The sequence below is a fragment of the Excalfactoria chinensis genome, chromosome 6 (assembly GCF_039878825.1).
Source record: "Excalfactoria chinensis isolate bCotChi1 chromosome 6, bCotChi1.hap2, whole genome shotgun sequence".
NCBI lineage: Eukaryota > Metazoa > Chordata > Aves > Galliformes > Phasianidae > Excalfactoria > Excalfactoria chinensis.
The window spans coordinates 33,434,146-33,450,270 of NC_092830.1; the positions used below are offsets into that span (position 1 = coordinate 33,434,146).

At 41.7% G+C, this 16,125-nt stretch overlaps 1 long non-coding RNA gene across 3 annotated transcripts; it reads right to left on the minus strand.

The window, feature by feature from the left end:
* Positions 1-6,969: 6,969 nt before the first annotated feature.
* On the minus strand, positions 6,970-12,785 carry LOC140253685 (uncharacterized). 3 transcript variants are annotated; one of them, XR_011903948.1, is made up of 3 exons: positions 12,732-12,785; positions 7,739-7,852; positions 6,970-7,303 (listed from the first exon to the last, which is right to left on the minus strand). It is a non-coding gene; the product is annotated as an uncharacterized lncRNA (long non-coding RNA). The 3 variants fall into 3 exon arrangements; XR_011903949.1 differs by lacking the exon at positions 12,732-12,785 and adding an exon at positions 8,587-8,687; XR_011903947.1 differs by lacking the exon at positions 12,732-12,785 and adding an exon at positions 8,193-8,225.
* Between the last annotated feature and the right edge of the window lie 3,340 nt (positions 12,786-16,125).

Below are 16,125 nucleotides of genomic sequence, written 5' to 3' on the forward strand. Positions count from 1 at the left end.
CTTAAATGAAAAACTCCTTAGCTGCCAGCTCGTACATTTCCAAATATATGTGACTTAGTGAGTCAGCATGTAGACATGTCTATTGAGGTTGGTGAACAGTCTCCAGTTGGATAGCACAAGTGTGACAAAGAAGAAAAAGCCAGACTAAGAACAAGACACGTATCAAACCTCGGAGCCAAACCATCACGATGTGTGATAATATCTTTGTCATTTGGCATCCTGAAGTAAAAAAAATGCCAAGGCAGATTTTGTAACCCACACCAGACAAGGCTTTTCTAAAGAAAGACACACACATGCTAAGAACAGCGTAGGTTGATTGTCCAAGGGCAACAGCATAAGGGGCTTGCTTCTCATGGTCTCCCACAGTATAATTTTCTGTCCGCGTTATGTTCAATGCCTGTATCAAGTACATTTTCTAGTGCAGCTGAAAAGATGTTGCTTTTTGAGTCTCAGTTGACATCCAGGCATTACGCCGTGTGTAGCCATAAACTCCTCCATGCAGATTATACATCTCAACTGCTAAAAGCTTTTGTTAAGAGGGGAAAAGCATGTTCCTGAGCTAGTGGAAAGAACGAAGGTGAAAAACATTTCCTGCTTCTATAAAATATGCATTTGAAAATACACTATTTCATTACAATGGTCATTTGGAAGCTGCAGCTGGGTTTTTTGCAGTCTGGTGTTGGAAACTCTCAGGGTGGAGACAGCACAGCCTCTGGGACAGCCTGCTTCACTGACCTTATGAGGAAAGGCTTTGGTACTGGCATGCTACGGCATTTGGCTCTAGTTATTTGTAATCATGAGATAAAGGTAAGAACAGTGGCCTTTGACACTCCTGTTTCTGTGAGAAGATGTGGCGCTCCACCATCTGTCTTTGAAGGCAGTGCTTTGTCACTGGATGGCTCCCTGTTTTGGGAGAGGATTTATCCAACCTCTTCTGGTGGACCTATTCCATCTAATATTAAGTATTTCTGGAAGGTAAAGCAAGTAGTTGGCTAGACCCTTGGCAAAGACAGCAGATGGGAATTCTTGCTTTGTAGTATTTCACAAGGGGTCTTACCTAGAGGGTACTCTGCTGCTGCCTGTTTGATGCGTCCATTGAGTAAGGAATAAAAGTAACTGAGTTTTAGTGTAAGATAGAGCTTCTGCAGCCTAGTCTGTGTCTAAACTCCAGGAGTTTTCCTAAGGACTTTGGTTGCCTTTGCCATTGTAGACTGGGGATTTAGAGGCTGTAAACACACATTTCCCATGGGTTACCTGCTATGAGTTTCAGTCTTGGCCATGGACAGCATCACTGTCTGATCTGCACTGGGGATAGCAGTGGACAGTTTTGAGGTGTTTTTCTCCCCTCCCATGCTGCAGTGGAATAACAAAGAACTGAAACCGTGCTCAGTGTGTGTTTTAACTTCAGATGTTGAAAACGGCTGAATAGCAGCAAAAGCACGCTCTGCAGTAGCAGCATGTAGAGCCTTAAGTGGTTGGCATGCAGTCATCTGATGTTTCACTAGGACTTCTCACACACTCCAACTTCAGCACTTGTTTAACTGCTTGGCTGACCAAAGCCAAGAACACTGAATACTGAATAATCAAGTCTCATGTTGGTACCTGTTTGTGTATATTATTGATGCTGGATGCCTGGAAGTAATCTGAGCTCTGTTGATGAATCCCTGAGGGTTGATTTCTCCCCTTCCTTCTCTTTCTTTCTTTTTTAGAATTTATCCTAACAGATTATATACAAATATCAGCATCTATTTGTTGGTGGAAATACGGGAGGTAGAAATTCAGAGTTTCTTTGCTTGTTGATGCTGACTTCTTCTGTGGCCTTAGGAGTAGCATGTATGCACGTATGCAAAACGTGGCAGAAATATTAACACCTACAAGTTGTTAGGCTTTATGGCTGTTGATTGAGAAATCCTTTGAAGAGGTACTTTGTAATACAAAGGATGGCAACGTGATGGTACAGTTTGAAGACTTTTGTTGTTTACATGCTGCCATTAAAATAATGACTTAATTTACTAACCCAAAGGAAAATGGTCGAAAAAAGTCCAAATGTTTGCCAAAAAGTAACGTCCGTGTTTATAATGGATCTTATCTGTAAGAATAGAAGGTAGGAAATGGGGACTGTTTGAAAAACTCTCTGCCATAGAAAATGTGGTCGTAAATGTACAATTTTCATTATAAAGCATGTAAGGAAAGAACAGCAGATTCTGAAAACGTGTACTCAGGAATGGCCTCAACCTCTTACAGTGGGTGGGACTGTTCCCATGAATGGAGGCTGTGAGGCTGGATCCATAGTAAATACTTGATGTAGTGGGATAATATTCCGAGTGCTTTGAAATGTGATTCAGGTTACTCTAAAACATACTTGTAATTCACGGGAAGTCTTTGCTGTTCCCAGGTTGTCTTTCTCTATCGGTTGTATTTGATACGTAGCAGACAATAATGCTGTGTGGAACACAAGTATTTCCCACTCATTTTGATCTCCTTCAGGTTAAATAACCATAGTTTAGAACGCCATTAAAAGCAACCACAACAAAAAAAAAAAAGAAAGCAAAAATCAAACCTTTTCAATTTCTGCCATCAAAAAGAAAGCACTAAAATCTCAGGATAAAAAAGTGAAATCAAATACGGAAGGTTAGCCTGAAATATGACGCGGACTCTGATATGTTCACATTTCTATTTCCAAAAAAAAACAGTTATTTGGAAGATTCCTGTGGCAAAAGTTATGTAACTAAAATGATATTTAGGTGGAATTCACAGAGTTATGCCAGAAACATGGATATGGAGATCTTGTTTTTGTGTCTTGCATCTTTTCCAGGTTTTGAAACAGGCGTGCAGTGCCTGGTCACCCCCATGGAGCTCCTGCCTCCTTCTGGGCTATCACTGCACCTGCTCTAGTTTGGACAGCTTCATTCAGAATCTGCTGTTGCCTTTTCCATGGCAGACTCGTGGCTGCTGCATCAGCGCAGATGTGGGTGACTGGCTCTTCCTTGCCTCCTTCGCTTCTCCCAGGATTGTGCTGCTCAGTCCAGACCTTCAACTGTTCTGTGCAGCAGCAGCTTCAGCAACAGAGATGGGTGATGAGTTGTGCAGCCATGAACACAGAGCTAAAGGCAAAGAGGAATCAGCCAGACGTGTGCTCACAAGACTTTAGTGGTACTCCTTTGAACCCCATCACTGTTGGTTCTGTCAGATGGAGTCAGCTCTCTTAGACCCTTCCAAAAGATGCAGCTAGTTTGTTATCGAGTGGATAGATGCTGTATAAATATGTTTGTGCTGCGCAATTCGTCATTCACCGAGGACCTTGTTTCTGCAGCTACATCTCCTAAATGGTGCACTTGGCATCAGGAATAGTCTTGCTGAAACATCTCATCAGCGCACATACATATTTATGGGTGGTAATAACATATTTGCATGAACTAGTTGCTGCTTGGCTTCCTAAATATATGTTTAAGAAACTGCTTCTGTACCAATCCATGTTATGATACTCAGCTCTTCACTTCTTCAAAACATATTTAAATTTCCATCTAAAGCATATTGGCTCCTCAGTGAGCTCCTTAAGAGTTGGCGTTGTGCAGTTAATGCCCAGCCAGCACTTCTGTATGTGTGCATGTGATGAATGTACTTGGGATCAGATGGTGCTGCTTTTGATTGAACCTGAGCTTTGTGTATTTCAAGCAGAATTCTCAGTATGAGGGACAGGAGGAGGATGCAGCATCAGTCCCTTTATCATAGAATCATAGAATGGCTTGGGTTGAAAAGGACTTCAAAGATCATCTAGTTTCAACCGCCCCTGCTATGTGCAGGGTTGCCAACCACCAGACCAGGCTGCCCAGAGCTACATCCAGCCTGGCCTTGAAAGTATCCAGGGATGGGGCATCCACAGCGTCCTTGGGCAACCTGCTCCAGTGTGTCACCACCTCTTTCCTACAGATACCTCCGAAGATTTGTTTTATTTTGGCTATAATGGTGAAAACAAATTCACCACTCATGTGGGTTAAAGATCTTATCAGACAAATTTAAGTACAAAGTGCATTTTACGTTCAAGCTGTGAACCCTTGGAAATAGGGGCTTATAAGGACATTGCAGACAGAGTGTTTAGCATTGCAGCAGAGTCGATACCAGAATGGTTGGCTAAAATCATTTTGTTTTAAAGGTAACGATTTGGATCTGTTTTTACACAATAATGTCTTGAAAATAGAGGGAAACCATTTCTTAGGACGACTCACAAATGTGTTTTCAAAATGCTATTAAGATTTAAGGCATAATGCAGAACCTATAAATCTACCCTGCATTCTTTCACTGGGAATGAGTGACTTTTATGAAAACTAGGGATTATAAATCAAGAACCTAAATAAGGGTGGTTGTTTTTTTTTGACAAGTAAATATAGATTATACATTAGCTGAGCCCTGCCTTGCCGGCCTTGTGTTTCCACCAGGGGCAAACAAAGTGAGCATTATTCTCCTGAGCACCAGTTTTACATTGTAAAAGCCAGTTAGCAAAAATGTGGGGAAGTACAATTTGCTGGGAGAAAATGGTCCTTGATTTGGGAGGGTGAACTTTCTGCTGCCTTGCTCGGTCCTGCTTTTTCATCTCCCCATTCATTCATTCATTCACCTGCTGCGTGGGACTGTGTGTTTTCATGGCTTTAACCATGCTAAGCTACCCTTCAAAACAGCGAAGGAAATGCTGACAGCTTTCTGTTGCCCTACTGCAAATATATATAATAATTTGGCCTCATCTTAATTTGTTTTGCATGTTGTATCCTGTCCCCATCCCATAATTCTTGGGTAAAATTTGGTGCAGCAATGCCCTCCGGCTCCCAGCCCCTATCTGCAGCCTAGGCTCATGGCAGCAACAGTTTGCTCAGCCTTATCTGCCCGACTCTTCTATATTTAAACAAGGAGGGTTCTTGTTAGCTGAACTTTTATATAAAACATCACTTGCCTGGATGGCTGACTTGTAAAGAAAGGGCATCTATCACTTCTATGCGGCATTTCAAAGAAGAAGGCATTTAATAACACGGTAAGACAAAGAAGGGAGTGTGTCTCAATGCACAACTGGCTGGCTAATGATTAACTAACTGCTCAGTACTCCAATGGTTTGTGGCAGAAAAAAAAGAGCACTGAGGTGCTGCTCAGCACTGTGCTAAGGAGCCTGTTGCACTGAAGAGGTACCAGAAATGCATGCAGTTGGTGTAGTGTCATATAGTATGTAATTCAGTTCAAAATAGTGCATAGCTATGATACTTGCAATTGCTTATGTATTTAAATACGGAAGAGAGCACTGGGCCACACGTGTGTGTTGGTTTCTGTAGAAAAAGTTTTCTGTTGGTTTCTTTCTTTATGGGAAATAGAAATAGATGCAATCTTTTCCCTTCTTTTGGCAAAAAATTATTCCATTTTATTTTATTATTTTATTTTATTTTATATTTTATTATTTTATTTTATTTTATTTTATTTTATTTTATTTTATTTTATTTTATTTTATTTTATTTTATTTTATTTTATTTTTTCCAAACAAGTTTCACATCTCCCTTGCTAGGCCAAGCTATAGGAAACTGCACACAGTACCTTTGCGCCTGCTGTGCTTTATGAAAGCAGCAACACTTAGCATGTATCTTACCAAGTAGTCATGATCCTGAAAATGGTTCAGCAAAGCCCCGTCCCCGTTGCCATTGGAACTGCTGCATGGCTCTGGCCTGCTTATGTTTTGGCCTACATTTCTTAAAAGGTGTTTGAACTTTGGTGAACCCAAAAAGCCTGCGCTGAGGACACGGGGCTGTGATTATTAAACACTTTTTCAATGTCTCTAACAGCTTTCACCCAAAGACCTCAGGACACTTGAATGCACTCATGATTAACTGCACTCTCTGCACTCTGTCCCAGTAGAAAACACCTGGGAAAGCCATGTCAGCTCTGAATATACTTTCCCAACATGAGGACACAGCAGAGTGGGACCTGGACCAAAATCTAGTTTAAAATACTTCACACACCAAAGCGGTTCTGCTTTCCAGCTCTGCGTTTTGAGTGGCCCTTTTCTTCACCGTGATTTAAATTGTTAAAACCACTTCCAAACTCCAGACGAAACACAGATACAGTGCAGCTCACTACCACATTTCTGTGATGATTATACGCTGAGATGAAGTACGGGTGCATGATTTGAAGGCATGGTTTCCCATGCTTTCCTGTTGCAGGTCTTTAGAGGAGGAGAAGAAGGAAAGAAACTTTCCTACTGCAACATACCATGTAGAAAAATGTAGTGAGCTCTGCCCCAGTGTTAGGATAACAGCAATTAGGTAGATGTCATCCATAGTCCATAGTCATAGAATCATAGAATGGCCTGGGTTGAAAAGGACCACAATGCTCATCTGTTTTCAACCCCCCTGCTATATGCAGGGTCAGACTGCCCAGAGCCACATCCAGCCTGGCCTTGAATGCCTGCAGGGATGGGGCATCCACAGCCTCCTTGGGCAACCTGCTCCAGTGCGTCACCATCCTCTGAGTGAAGTATAGAGCTGGCGCTGGGCACAGTGCTCATGTTTGCTCTGGGGATGTTCTGCAGCACAAAGGAACATGATTTGGTGGTGGCACTTGGTAGGTGAGGTTGATGGTTGGACTTTGATGATCTTGAAGGTCTTTTCCAACCAAAATGCTTCTATAGTTTTATGAGCCTATAAAGATGCTCTTGCCAACCTCTTGAAAAAGGGCTGCATCAGTCACTCCACACCACAGGTGGTGTTTGTTTAGGTAGTGATGGCTTTTTTTTCAAAAGAAACAAAAAGTCACGTTTTGCTGTAGCTCAAGCTGCAGCTGGTTCTGCTGTCTATGTGACTGGATTTTGTTTGTTTGAATCTCTCTGAAAGCAACTGTCAGCGCTGATGCTTGAAAGTCTGCTTCGTTCTTTCAGTATTTAGGACACAGCTAAGCATAAAACCACAGAGCTGCACAGCCAGAGCTTTCTGCCAGCTCTCTTACGTGACTGGGATTTTATAGCGATATCACACCTAGGTGTGACTGACGATTCATAAAGACACAGAAGTTAGAGGTGGAAAAGATTGTTAGGTCACCAGCTCCATTTACCTGCCAGGGTGGGATATGCTGCAGGTGTTTCTGCTCTGAGGCTCACAGAAGTGCTGTGCCAGTGCTGGCTGTCATTAATTACTGTCCTTGGGAGCTCAGGGCTATCTCCTGTGGTTCTGAGCACCGCCTTCCTACAGCAGTGAGAGTCCCATTGCTCAGTTCTTCCCAGACCTGGGACATCACCATTTGAAACATGATCTCCTGTGATCTCTTGTCCAGAAGACTGGAGGACAATAAAGCACATGGGTTAATTTGCTATATACACATGGCTGGTGAGAGCTGGACAGCAAACTGTACCCACCCCATGTGATATCTTAGTCTTTCTTTGCCTGTTTTTAAATCAGGAAGCGCTTTCCTTTTGCTATAGGGAAGTTCATTCACAGTCAAGTGTTCTCTTCCCCTCCTTAGTAGCTGAGTGTTAGACAAAGTCACTGGAGTCTTTTATGATAATATTTTCTGCAAAGGATGTTTGTTTCAAGCTATTCAGTACTAGCTAGATTTTACATTTTCTTTGTACTTGTAGAAGTAGGTACAGTGTGTATATATACATATATATTTGTTTCTTATAGTTGCAAGAATGAAATTCTTCTACTATTAATTCTTAATACATGTGACACAAAGAAACTAGAATTAAAGCAAATAGTATTTCCCTCCTTACAACAATGTGAAATCCTGTTTCCTCTCTGACTGCGCATCAAACGTTGACATTAACTAGCAGATATGCCACTTCCATGCCAGGGTTTCATTCTTGGAACGTGAGATCAGGCTGATTCTGTGAAAATAAATATGAAAGAAAACACGCTCAGTGAAGTGCTCAGCTCATAAAGGCGCAGTGCTAAGAAATCTGGGCAGCCACCTCCACCCCCTCTGAGCTCGCTCAGCTTGCAGCTCGCACTTCCCAAGATGTACATTACAGTTGTATTTTTTGCAGGTAGCCAATACAGCTCCGTTTTTGCTTAGCCATACAACTTCAGCCTCGAGTTCCCCCCAACCCAGTGCCATGTTTTGAACGAGCTCTTTTGTAGATACTGCAAGTATCAATTCGGTGAAAAGGGACAAGATAGGGACAAGCACAGCTAGATCCAGTTACCCAGAACCTGATCCAGCCTCACTTTGGAAGTCTTCAAGGACAGGGGATCAACCACCTGTTCCTGTGCCTCACCACGCTCACTGTAAAAGAAGAAGTTACTGCACTAATACAAAACTCACAGCATTTCTTTTGGGCTGACAGTCTTGGCTATGGAGCACCACTTGGCTCTACTCAAGGAAAGCCATCACCAAATTCAGTCTTTAGCTGTAGGTGAGGACAGCAGCAGCCAAGTTCATTCAGCCTTTGTTATCACCTTTGAACACATCCAGTCTGACAAACAGACCCATTTTCTACTGTCCCTTTCTCTTCTGTCCAGACGCTGCCCAAAGAAGTATAATAATATCAATACTGTCTGTGTTAGGCATATATGCATCTGCTCCATCCTTTCTCTGCGTATTTAACAAACCCAGGCCTACCCTTCTCTGCAGGCAGTCCCTTCTTTGCTTGGTGATACTCTGAGCACTGTGTGAGCCTTCTCCTTTCAGGATCAAGGCTGAAGAAAGACCAGATGCAAACAGATAACTGTCTGAAGGAAGAAAAAGGAGAGAGAAATTCTCTTCCTTGGGACTGTATTTAAAGCTGAATAGGGAGTCCTGGGTGGAAAGGTTAGAAAGAGAAGTTATTTTTGTTTCTGGTGGAGTTCTTGGTGGAGGAAAGTGTTGAAACGAGAGAGCTTTAGGGTTAAGAAAGTTTCTATGATCAAGTATGTGGTAGCTGAGAATTTGCTTTAAATAATTCCAGTATAACTAGTGAGCAGGGAAATGAATTTCCTTTCACAGCGATGTGGTGGAAAGGCAAAACGTTGGGTTACACCTCAGACAAAAGGAAAGGTAAACGCTTTGCATTAAATTCCTTGTGCACTTCCTGGTTTTACAGACAACTTTGAAATTTATAGCGTAGATGCAGTGGTTGGAAGTACACGCTCACCTTGCCTGACCTCCCACACAACATCAACCCTTGGATCTGACCCTGTAATTTCTGCATCAAGCACCTCTCTTTGTTTGAGATATTAGATATCCAGCTAGTCTTGACTGGGAGACTGCAAATAAAGGAAATCCATCGGATCCATAGATAGCTGTGTTTAAATCACTAAGATAAGCCTGTATACCTAAGGCTTTTCCCAAGGACAAGACAGCAACAAGAATCTGCAGTAGAGGCCAGCACTTGTAGGAGGGTGAACATCTGCAGGTCCAGACATTCTGTTCACAAAGCTCCAAAACAGGGAAAGCACAAAGCGTTGTTTGTGGTGCCACACAATGTAAATGTAACGTTGTAATGGAGAGGGCTTGCTCAGAAATGTGTTCTTTACAAAGTTACAAGACTTCAATGGAATAAGTTGGTCTTCATTCCTGACAGGTGGGAGACTAGGCAAAATTAATTGAGAGCAAATTGAAAACAATATGGGAAAGTGGGTTGTGTGTGTGATTCTATGTGTGAGAATGTATCTCTTTACAAATCATCCTCTTTCTATCACAACTAATACATACAGTGCTATCACAGTATTTCACCTGGGGCCATTCAAGGGTTTAGTGTGTTTCAGCCTTTCTGTCCCATGTGTTCTGTGCTCTCTGTGTGGTTCCGCTGTTCCAGACTGTACAGTGGACCACCAAGCAGTCACTTAATGCATGCTGAGCTACAGACAACTGCCACATCCCTTCTCCTTCTTCAGCATCCTTGACACCTGGTCCCTGGCAGGGAAGACACAATGTGGTTGCCACCATTACATTCACTGCCCCCCTCTACACTGCTCATCAAAAAACAGCCACAGTTTCTCAGACCTGAGCACGGACTTTTAGGGGGAACCCATTTCAATAGCAGTAGACATTATGCATTTTGCTTTTTGTATTACTGAAGCAACATAGTTCTTATCAAAGCCTGAACAAACTGGCTGACTTGAACTATGCAATGGCTGTGCATTCTGTTCATATAGATCTTTCGATATGTTCTAACACGTTGAGGAATTTTCTTGTCTTTAAACCTGTATTGAAAGCCCCCAAATCCTTACATTTTTTGCTTAATTCCTCTTCTGTCTCCCACCCTGCTAAATACAGACCTTTGCACACATCAATCAAAGCGTAAAGCCCAGAGACAAAACACCTTGCCCATGCAACTGCTGGGTGCAGCTGGGTGGTAGAGACTCACATGGCAAAATGAAGGCACTGCCCAGACCTCAGCTGGTGCCCATCACCCCAATTGCTCCATCTTCATTGCATTTCACTGGAAAGGCTTTCAGCAACATATGTGCTCATTCTGTGGAATAAGCCCTGGCTGACTCACTCAGAAATAACAATAGGATTTCCTCTGATGGGAATGTGTGTAAGAATGCCCTTTCAGTGACTCTACCACCTTTGGATACCTGCTTTCAATTCATATTCCAACACTGTGAACTTGTATATTTCCCATACTGTTTTTCCTTGTCTTCTGTTTGTTGTTCTATCAGTGAGATCTGTGAAGTTTAAACCATCTGACTCTACAGTCAATTCAGTTCCACAATCTCTCGTTGGATTTTACCTGAATTAACTTTCCCACTGATAGTTCTTTAGCTCCTTTGTCTTGTGCTGTTTTTCTAATTACAGCCATCCAGGAGAGATTTTGTGGTGTTTAAGATGACTGAGGTAACCCCTAGGTTATATTGTTCCAAGTGTTTCTGTGTTCATCCAGACCACTCGAGCACTACCTTTGCTTTCATACTACAGAAAGAGCTGTTGCATGTTTTTAGTGCATCTCAGGACAGAATGGCCACTATTGTTCCAAAATGACTGCACAGGCATCTGAAAGCTATTCTGTTTAATTTAACTACAAAGGTATAATGAGTCCACAAAAAATGTAGAAACCTTGCTTAGACTCAGGAAAATGTCTTTCAAGGCTAATGAGAGTCCCTGTGCCTCTCAGAAAACTACCCAAACAAGTACTCTGGTGTGGGTTCCCCCCTCATAGAAACCTCTTAAAAGGAGAGTGAGTGGGTCACCACCAGGTCAAGAGCCTGTGGTTATGAATATTACCTTTCATTCAATGGAATCAGTCATCACACAGCCCTGCATGATGTTGCGTGCAGCCTTGTGCCACCAGTCCTCCAACATGAGGTAAGGTGTTTATGGGTGGCAGCATTGAGTGCATGGCCTGAAGTTGTATGCAGTGCAATAATTCACCTCTTCCATCCAAAACTTGGTTAAAAAATGATACAGAACAACTCTGTTAAAGGAGTAGGACGTGTGTTTTTCATTGCATTACGGGCAGTTCATCTAGCAGTTATTTAAATGCAGTTGACCCATACATTGTCAATAAAACGACTTTTTAAAAAGCTACTAAATGCTTTGCATTAAGAAAGTACAGAAACTATCATCATTAGGCCTGAGATGCCTAAAAAGAAAAGAAAAGGCAGAAGAGAAAGAGATGAAATCTTCAAAACACATTTCATGAAGACCAAGGTAGCCATGAGGAAAATATTAATGCTATTCATTAGTCTATCATAATACATCCATAACAAATATTTTAGTCCTTATTAAGAAATAATATCTGAGGGTACACAAAATACCGAAGTTCACCCTTCTGACACATAGTGTGATTAGTGCATCTAGTTAGCAGCCTAGTATCATGAATATGGACACGGACATTATAAGCACCTGACAGCCTGGTAGCTGCCTATACCAACTTAATTTAGCCCATGAAGCTCTTGTTAAACTATTATTTGCACTACCATTCTGAAAATTATAAGAGCCTTTAGGGGTCCTCTATATAACATCCCAGTACATTAAAAGCCCTCATTCTTGGGTCTAAGCTGCTGCTTGGAATTAACAGACCTAGAAATGAATTAAATACAGTTTTTCTTGCAGAATAACAAACACAGGCCCTGCAGAGCTGTACACTTCAAGGAAACTATTGTACCAAAAATAAGATTCCTAGCTCAGCCAGTTGTGAGGGGAAAAAAACCTTTAGATTACTCTAAAGATTACTACTAGGGAAACTTATGAGCAGCTTTCTTCCAGGTCAGGAGCATGCTGGTAGTTGTCAATACTTACCAGTGCTCTTTTCTCTGGGCTATTCAAACATATAACTTTTAAAGCTACTCAGTAAAGATGGAACTTACTTCACCAACCATTAACTATTTAAAAGCTAGAAATCCATTTCAAACAAACCACCTATCCTAGGCAAAGAGGTAGACACCAGGTGGCAATTCTTCCCACCTATTTATAGAGGGCTGTCTGAAGGCAGGGTGGGTACTAAAGTGCTTGTTAATCTCTCTTCATGCATGAGAAGCAGAACTTACCATGCTGTTAGGCAGAGCATAGAAAACATGAGGTAAAATGTTTACTTTCCCAGAGCAATTAGGTGCTAGTGAGGTCCTGCCTGGTTTTGGGCACCGCTTCTAAAGGAACTGGCTAGTTTGGCAAGTGCTGGCCTATCCAGTGCATGATGATATTTGTAATGCTATAATGTGATGGAAAGTACAGCAATAGTAGCAGGGTGGCAATGAGTTTAGCTACAGCAAACAAGAACTAGCCCAAATGCAGCAGCCATAGATGCAGGAACAAAGGGAAAGAAGAAAAAAAAAACCACATACCTTTGGAAAGATTCAGATAGGCAGAAATCTCCAGGGAGATATCCTTGCCTCCACTGCCAACACACTTCCTCTGGGAAGGGGTGGATCCTGACTCCAGCCCTTCCAGTCACTCAGCTGCATTGCATACACCTGAGCTCCCCTGAGTTGGCCCTGCCTTCCACCAGGTGCTCCATCACTACTTCAGGACGTGACTCAGCATTTCCACTACAATATTAAAAAACTAAAAGCACTGAATTTGGAAGACAGCATTCAAGTACCTCCCAGTGGTTTCTAAATAATATCTTAAAGAAAGAAAAAAAAAAAAGCTAAGAAGAAATTAAAAAAGAAATAAGGTAATGAACAATCAAACACCAAAACAACTTAATGCTCTTCTTACAATGAAATTCACAGATCAAGATAGATTTGTACTGCTCTGTGTTACCACTTGACTTCTAGTTCCCCCCCAGACCACTCTACATGTCTGAATTAGAATCATATAATTGTGGAATCATAGAATCCTTAGAGATGTAACGGACCTCTGAGGACCATTTAGTCTAGCTCCCCCTGCAATGAACAGGGACACCACATCTAGATCAGTTTGCCCAGGGGATTTTAGTTATAGCTAGTTACAGTTCATGCTGAGAATTCAGAACCAAATAATGTTCAGCCTACATCTACTTCAGGCTAGATGTGTTCTGGGTCTGTTTTTCTACGTCTTGCTCTGACCTCCTGTTCTCTTTCGATTGGTCAACACAACATTAGTAGTTATTATTGAAGCAAAATAAAGTTAAATGTGATGTTTTCCGAAGGGCTATGGGAACTATGGACTCATTGCCCAGGAAGCCTCACCAGACAAATGTCAGCCGTGGTCACAAACTGTATGGAAGCATTTTTGGACATATTCTTTTAGTTGTCTTAATTCTATGCATCATGAGGTGCTTAATAAGATGCCGCGTGTAACGCTTAAGTGAGCTGCTTCTACTTTACAAGTGCAATTACCCAAAGACAAGCCAGGTTTTGTGTGGATTTCTGCTGGGATGCAGCAGGTGGTAGTACAGTCAGTGCCAACTATGACGGGGCTGCCCGACTGGAAAGAGAAGCAGAGGTGAAAAATGTTACCACATCTCTGGGTCACCTTTCCCCCTCCAGAGCCTCCCACTCGAAGGGAAGTCTTGCTTGTCAAAGACTCTCATTGTGCCCCTGGTCAACCTAAGTAATATAAAAAATGTTCAGTGTGGGTGGGCAGTTAAAGCTAAAGCAAACACCCTGCATTGCCAGGCAATGGGGTTTTTTCAAGCAGGAGGCAAGATGCATTTCAACAGATGCTGTTTGAAAGAAATAACCACAAAGATATAGGAAACACCTGCAAGCCTTTGTTGTGTGAGTCTCTACTGTGGGGCCCAGCAGGACTGCAAAACCCACCTGTACCTCTTCCGCAAAATCATTGCAATAAAATCCATAAAGCAGGAAAAAGAATGAGACTGTTGATTGGGCATGATTTGTTTGTGAAAATGAGCTTGGGTTCACATCATTTCTACTGTAAATGTGTACAAAAATTTCATCTCTAATATTCATGGAGGACAGTGGAATACAGGAAGGGCCTGAAGGGTTGGTTTTCCCCTCCAGAGCATGGCATGCCTGCACCCACTTAAGAAAACATCACATTAGTGCTAGCTAATGTCATCAAATCCCCATAAAAAGCATCACAGCAACAATCTGAAGTCATGGCAGTAGTACAGCTTGGAGCTGTGGTGGTCTTGGACTACATAATATGTTTGTTATGTCAAAGGCCTTTTCCTGGACTCTAGCTGCAGGTTCTGGCATGTATTTATGTTTGACAAGCACACATAGCCTGTCTCTGCCCTGATCTAAGCAAACTGGAAGTCATGTAACTACAACTGGTATGGGAGTAACTCTAAGAGATTAAAGGTTGAGAGTGTGAGGTAGGATTGGAATAAGGCTATATCTGCCTGCAAAAATACTATGCATTCATGCACCTTCACTCTCCCCACCAAAAATATAAAAGTTTATAGGATATATGAAAAAAAAATCACTTCCCTGCATCAACTGAAACTGATCTGCATCTTTATAGGCTTCAACAAATAGCTGGTGGAAAGATCCCTGTTGGATGAACCCCAGCATGTGGCTCTTGTCAAAACTTACTACACAGATTTCATCGTCATGAGACATTGATCTGTTTCCTGTGTCTGCTTGCAGTCAGATCTATTTACTTTGTCTTTAAATAACCTATTGCTGCACTTGAGGCATTTTTCTTAGTACTGTAGAAGTGAAAGGCAACTGGAGTTCTGACTCACATGTTGTAAGTTAGTTGTTTTTTTTTTTTAAACATTCCCATTGTGGTTTATTTTTAGAGAGTATGACCCAGAAAATATCTCGCTTTACTTTTGTAGAGCTCTCAGTGATGGACAGCAGCGAACCCATCCTTTCAGTGCTGAACCGAACAGGTTTGATCTAGAAGCAATTGCAGTGTAATAAATGGGGAACCCCAGGATGCCCTCTTTACAAGTTTGCTTCTTGTGTAAATCTTCTACTCTTTTACATTTGTTTTCTCAACAAAAGAAAGGCCCCCTCCTTTACTGGAATAATATATGAAAAGTAGAGAAGAGTCCATCTAGGGCTGAAGGAATGCTTACAGATCCTGGGCTTTTGGTAGGATATAAAAAACTAAAGATCAAACACCTGAGCATTTGAAGTTTTCTTCCTTGACTTGTCAAAAGTCACATATGAATGTATCTTGATCTTTTGTTGTAAGAAAAGAAAAGACAAGGTATATACCCTTCTCTTCTAGGGAATGGCTCTGAGTCCCACATCGTCATCTGGACAACTATTTCAGTGCCCTACAGGATTGAGATGTCTTCTTAAAGTTTGTTCTCTCAGCTGGAATCTCCACTGCTGTTATATTGCAGAAAGAAGAGATGGCCAGTGCTATGCAACTGTATCTATTAAAATACCACTAAATTTGCTGTCCAGAGGCTCCTCTCTTTGATGGCAGAGAGGAAATAAATGCTCCACTTGAAATGATCTCTTCTTGCTCTTCCTTCTGAAACTATAGGCATCTTTGCAGTTGCAACAAGATGAATCAGGAGAGAATAATAATTTTAAAAGCATGATATATCCTAATCTGAGACAGCAGTTCAGTTCCGTGTCTGCTTTGGCGATCTCCAAAGTGAGCACAGTGGAGATGGCTCATGGCTGAACTGATGATCTTAGAGGTCTTTTCCAACCTTTTATGATTCAATGATTCTCTGATCTTATTTAGAGGAAATAACAGTATTAAAGAATTTCTTTCCCTCTTTATTTCAGGCATTGTTCTCAAAATGTAGTCTGTAGCACGATAAAGATCTTTGCTGTTGGGGAAATGAAAGAGTTACATGAATGCTTTGCTTTGCTTAAG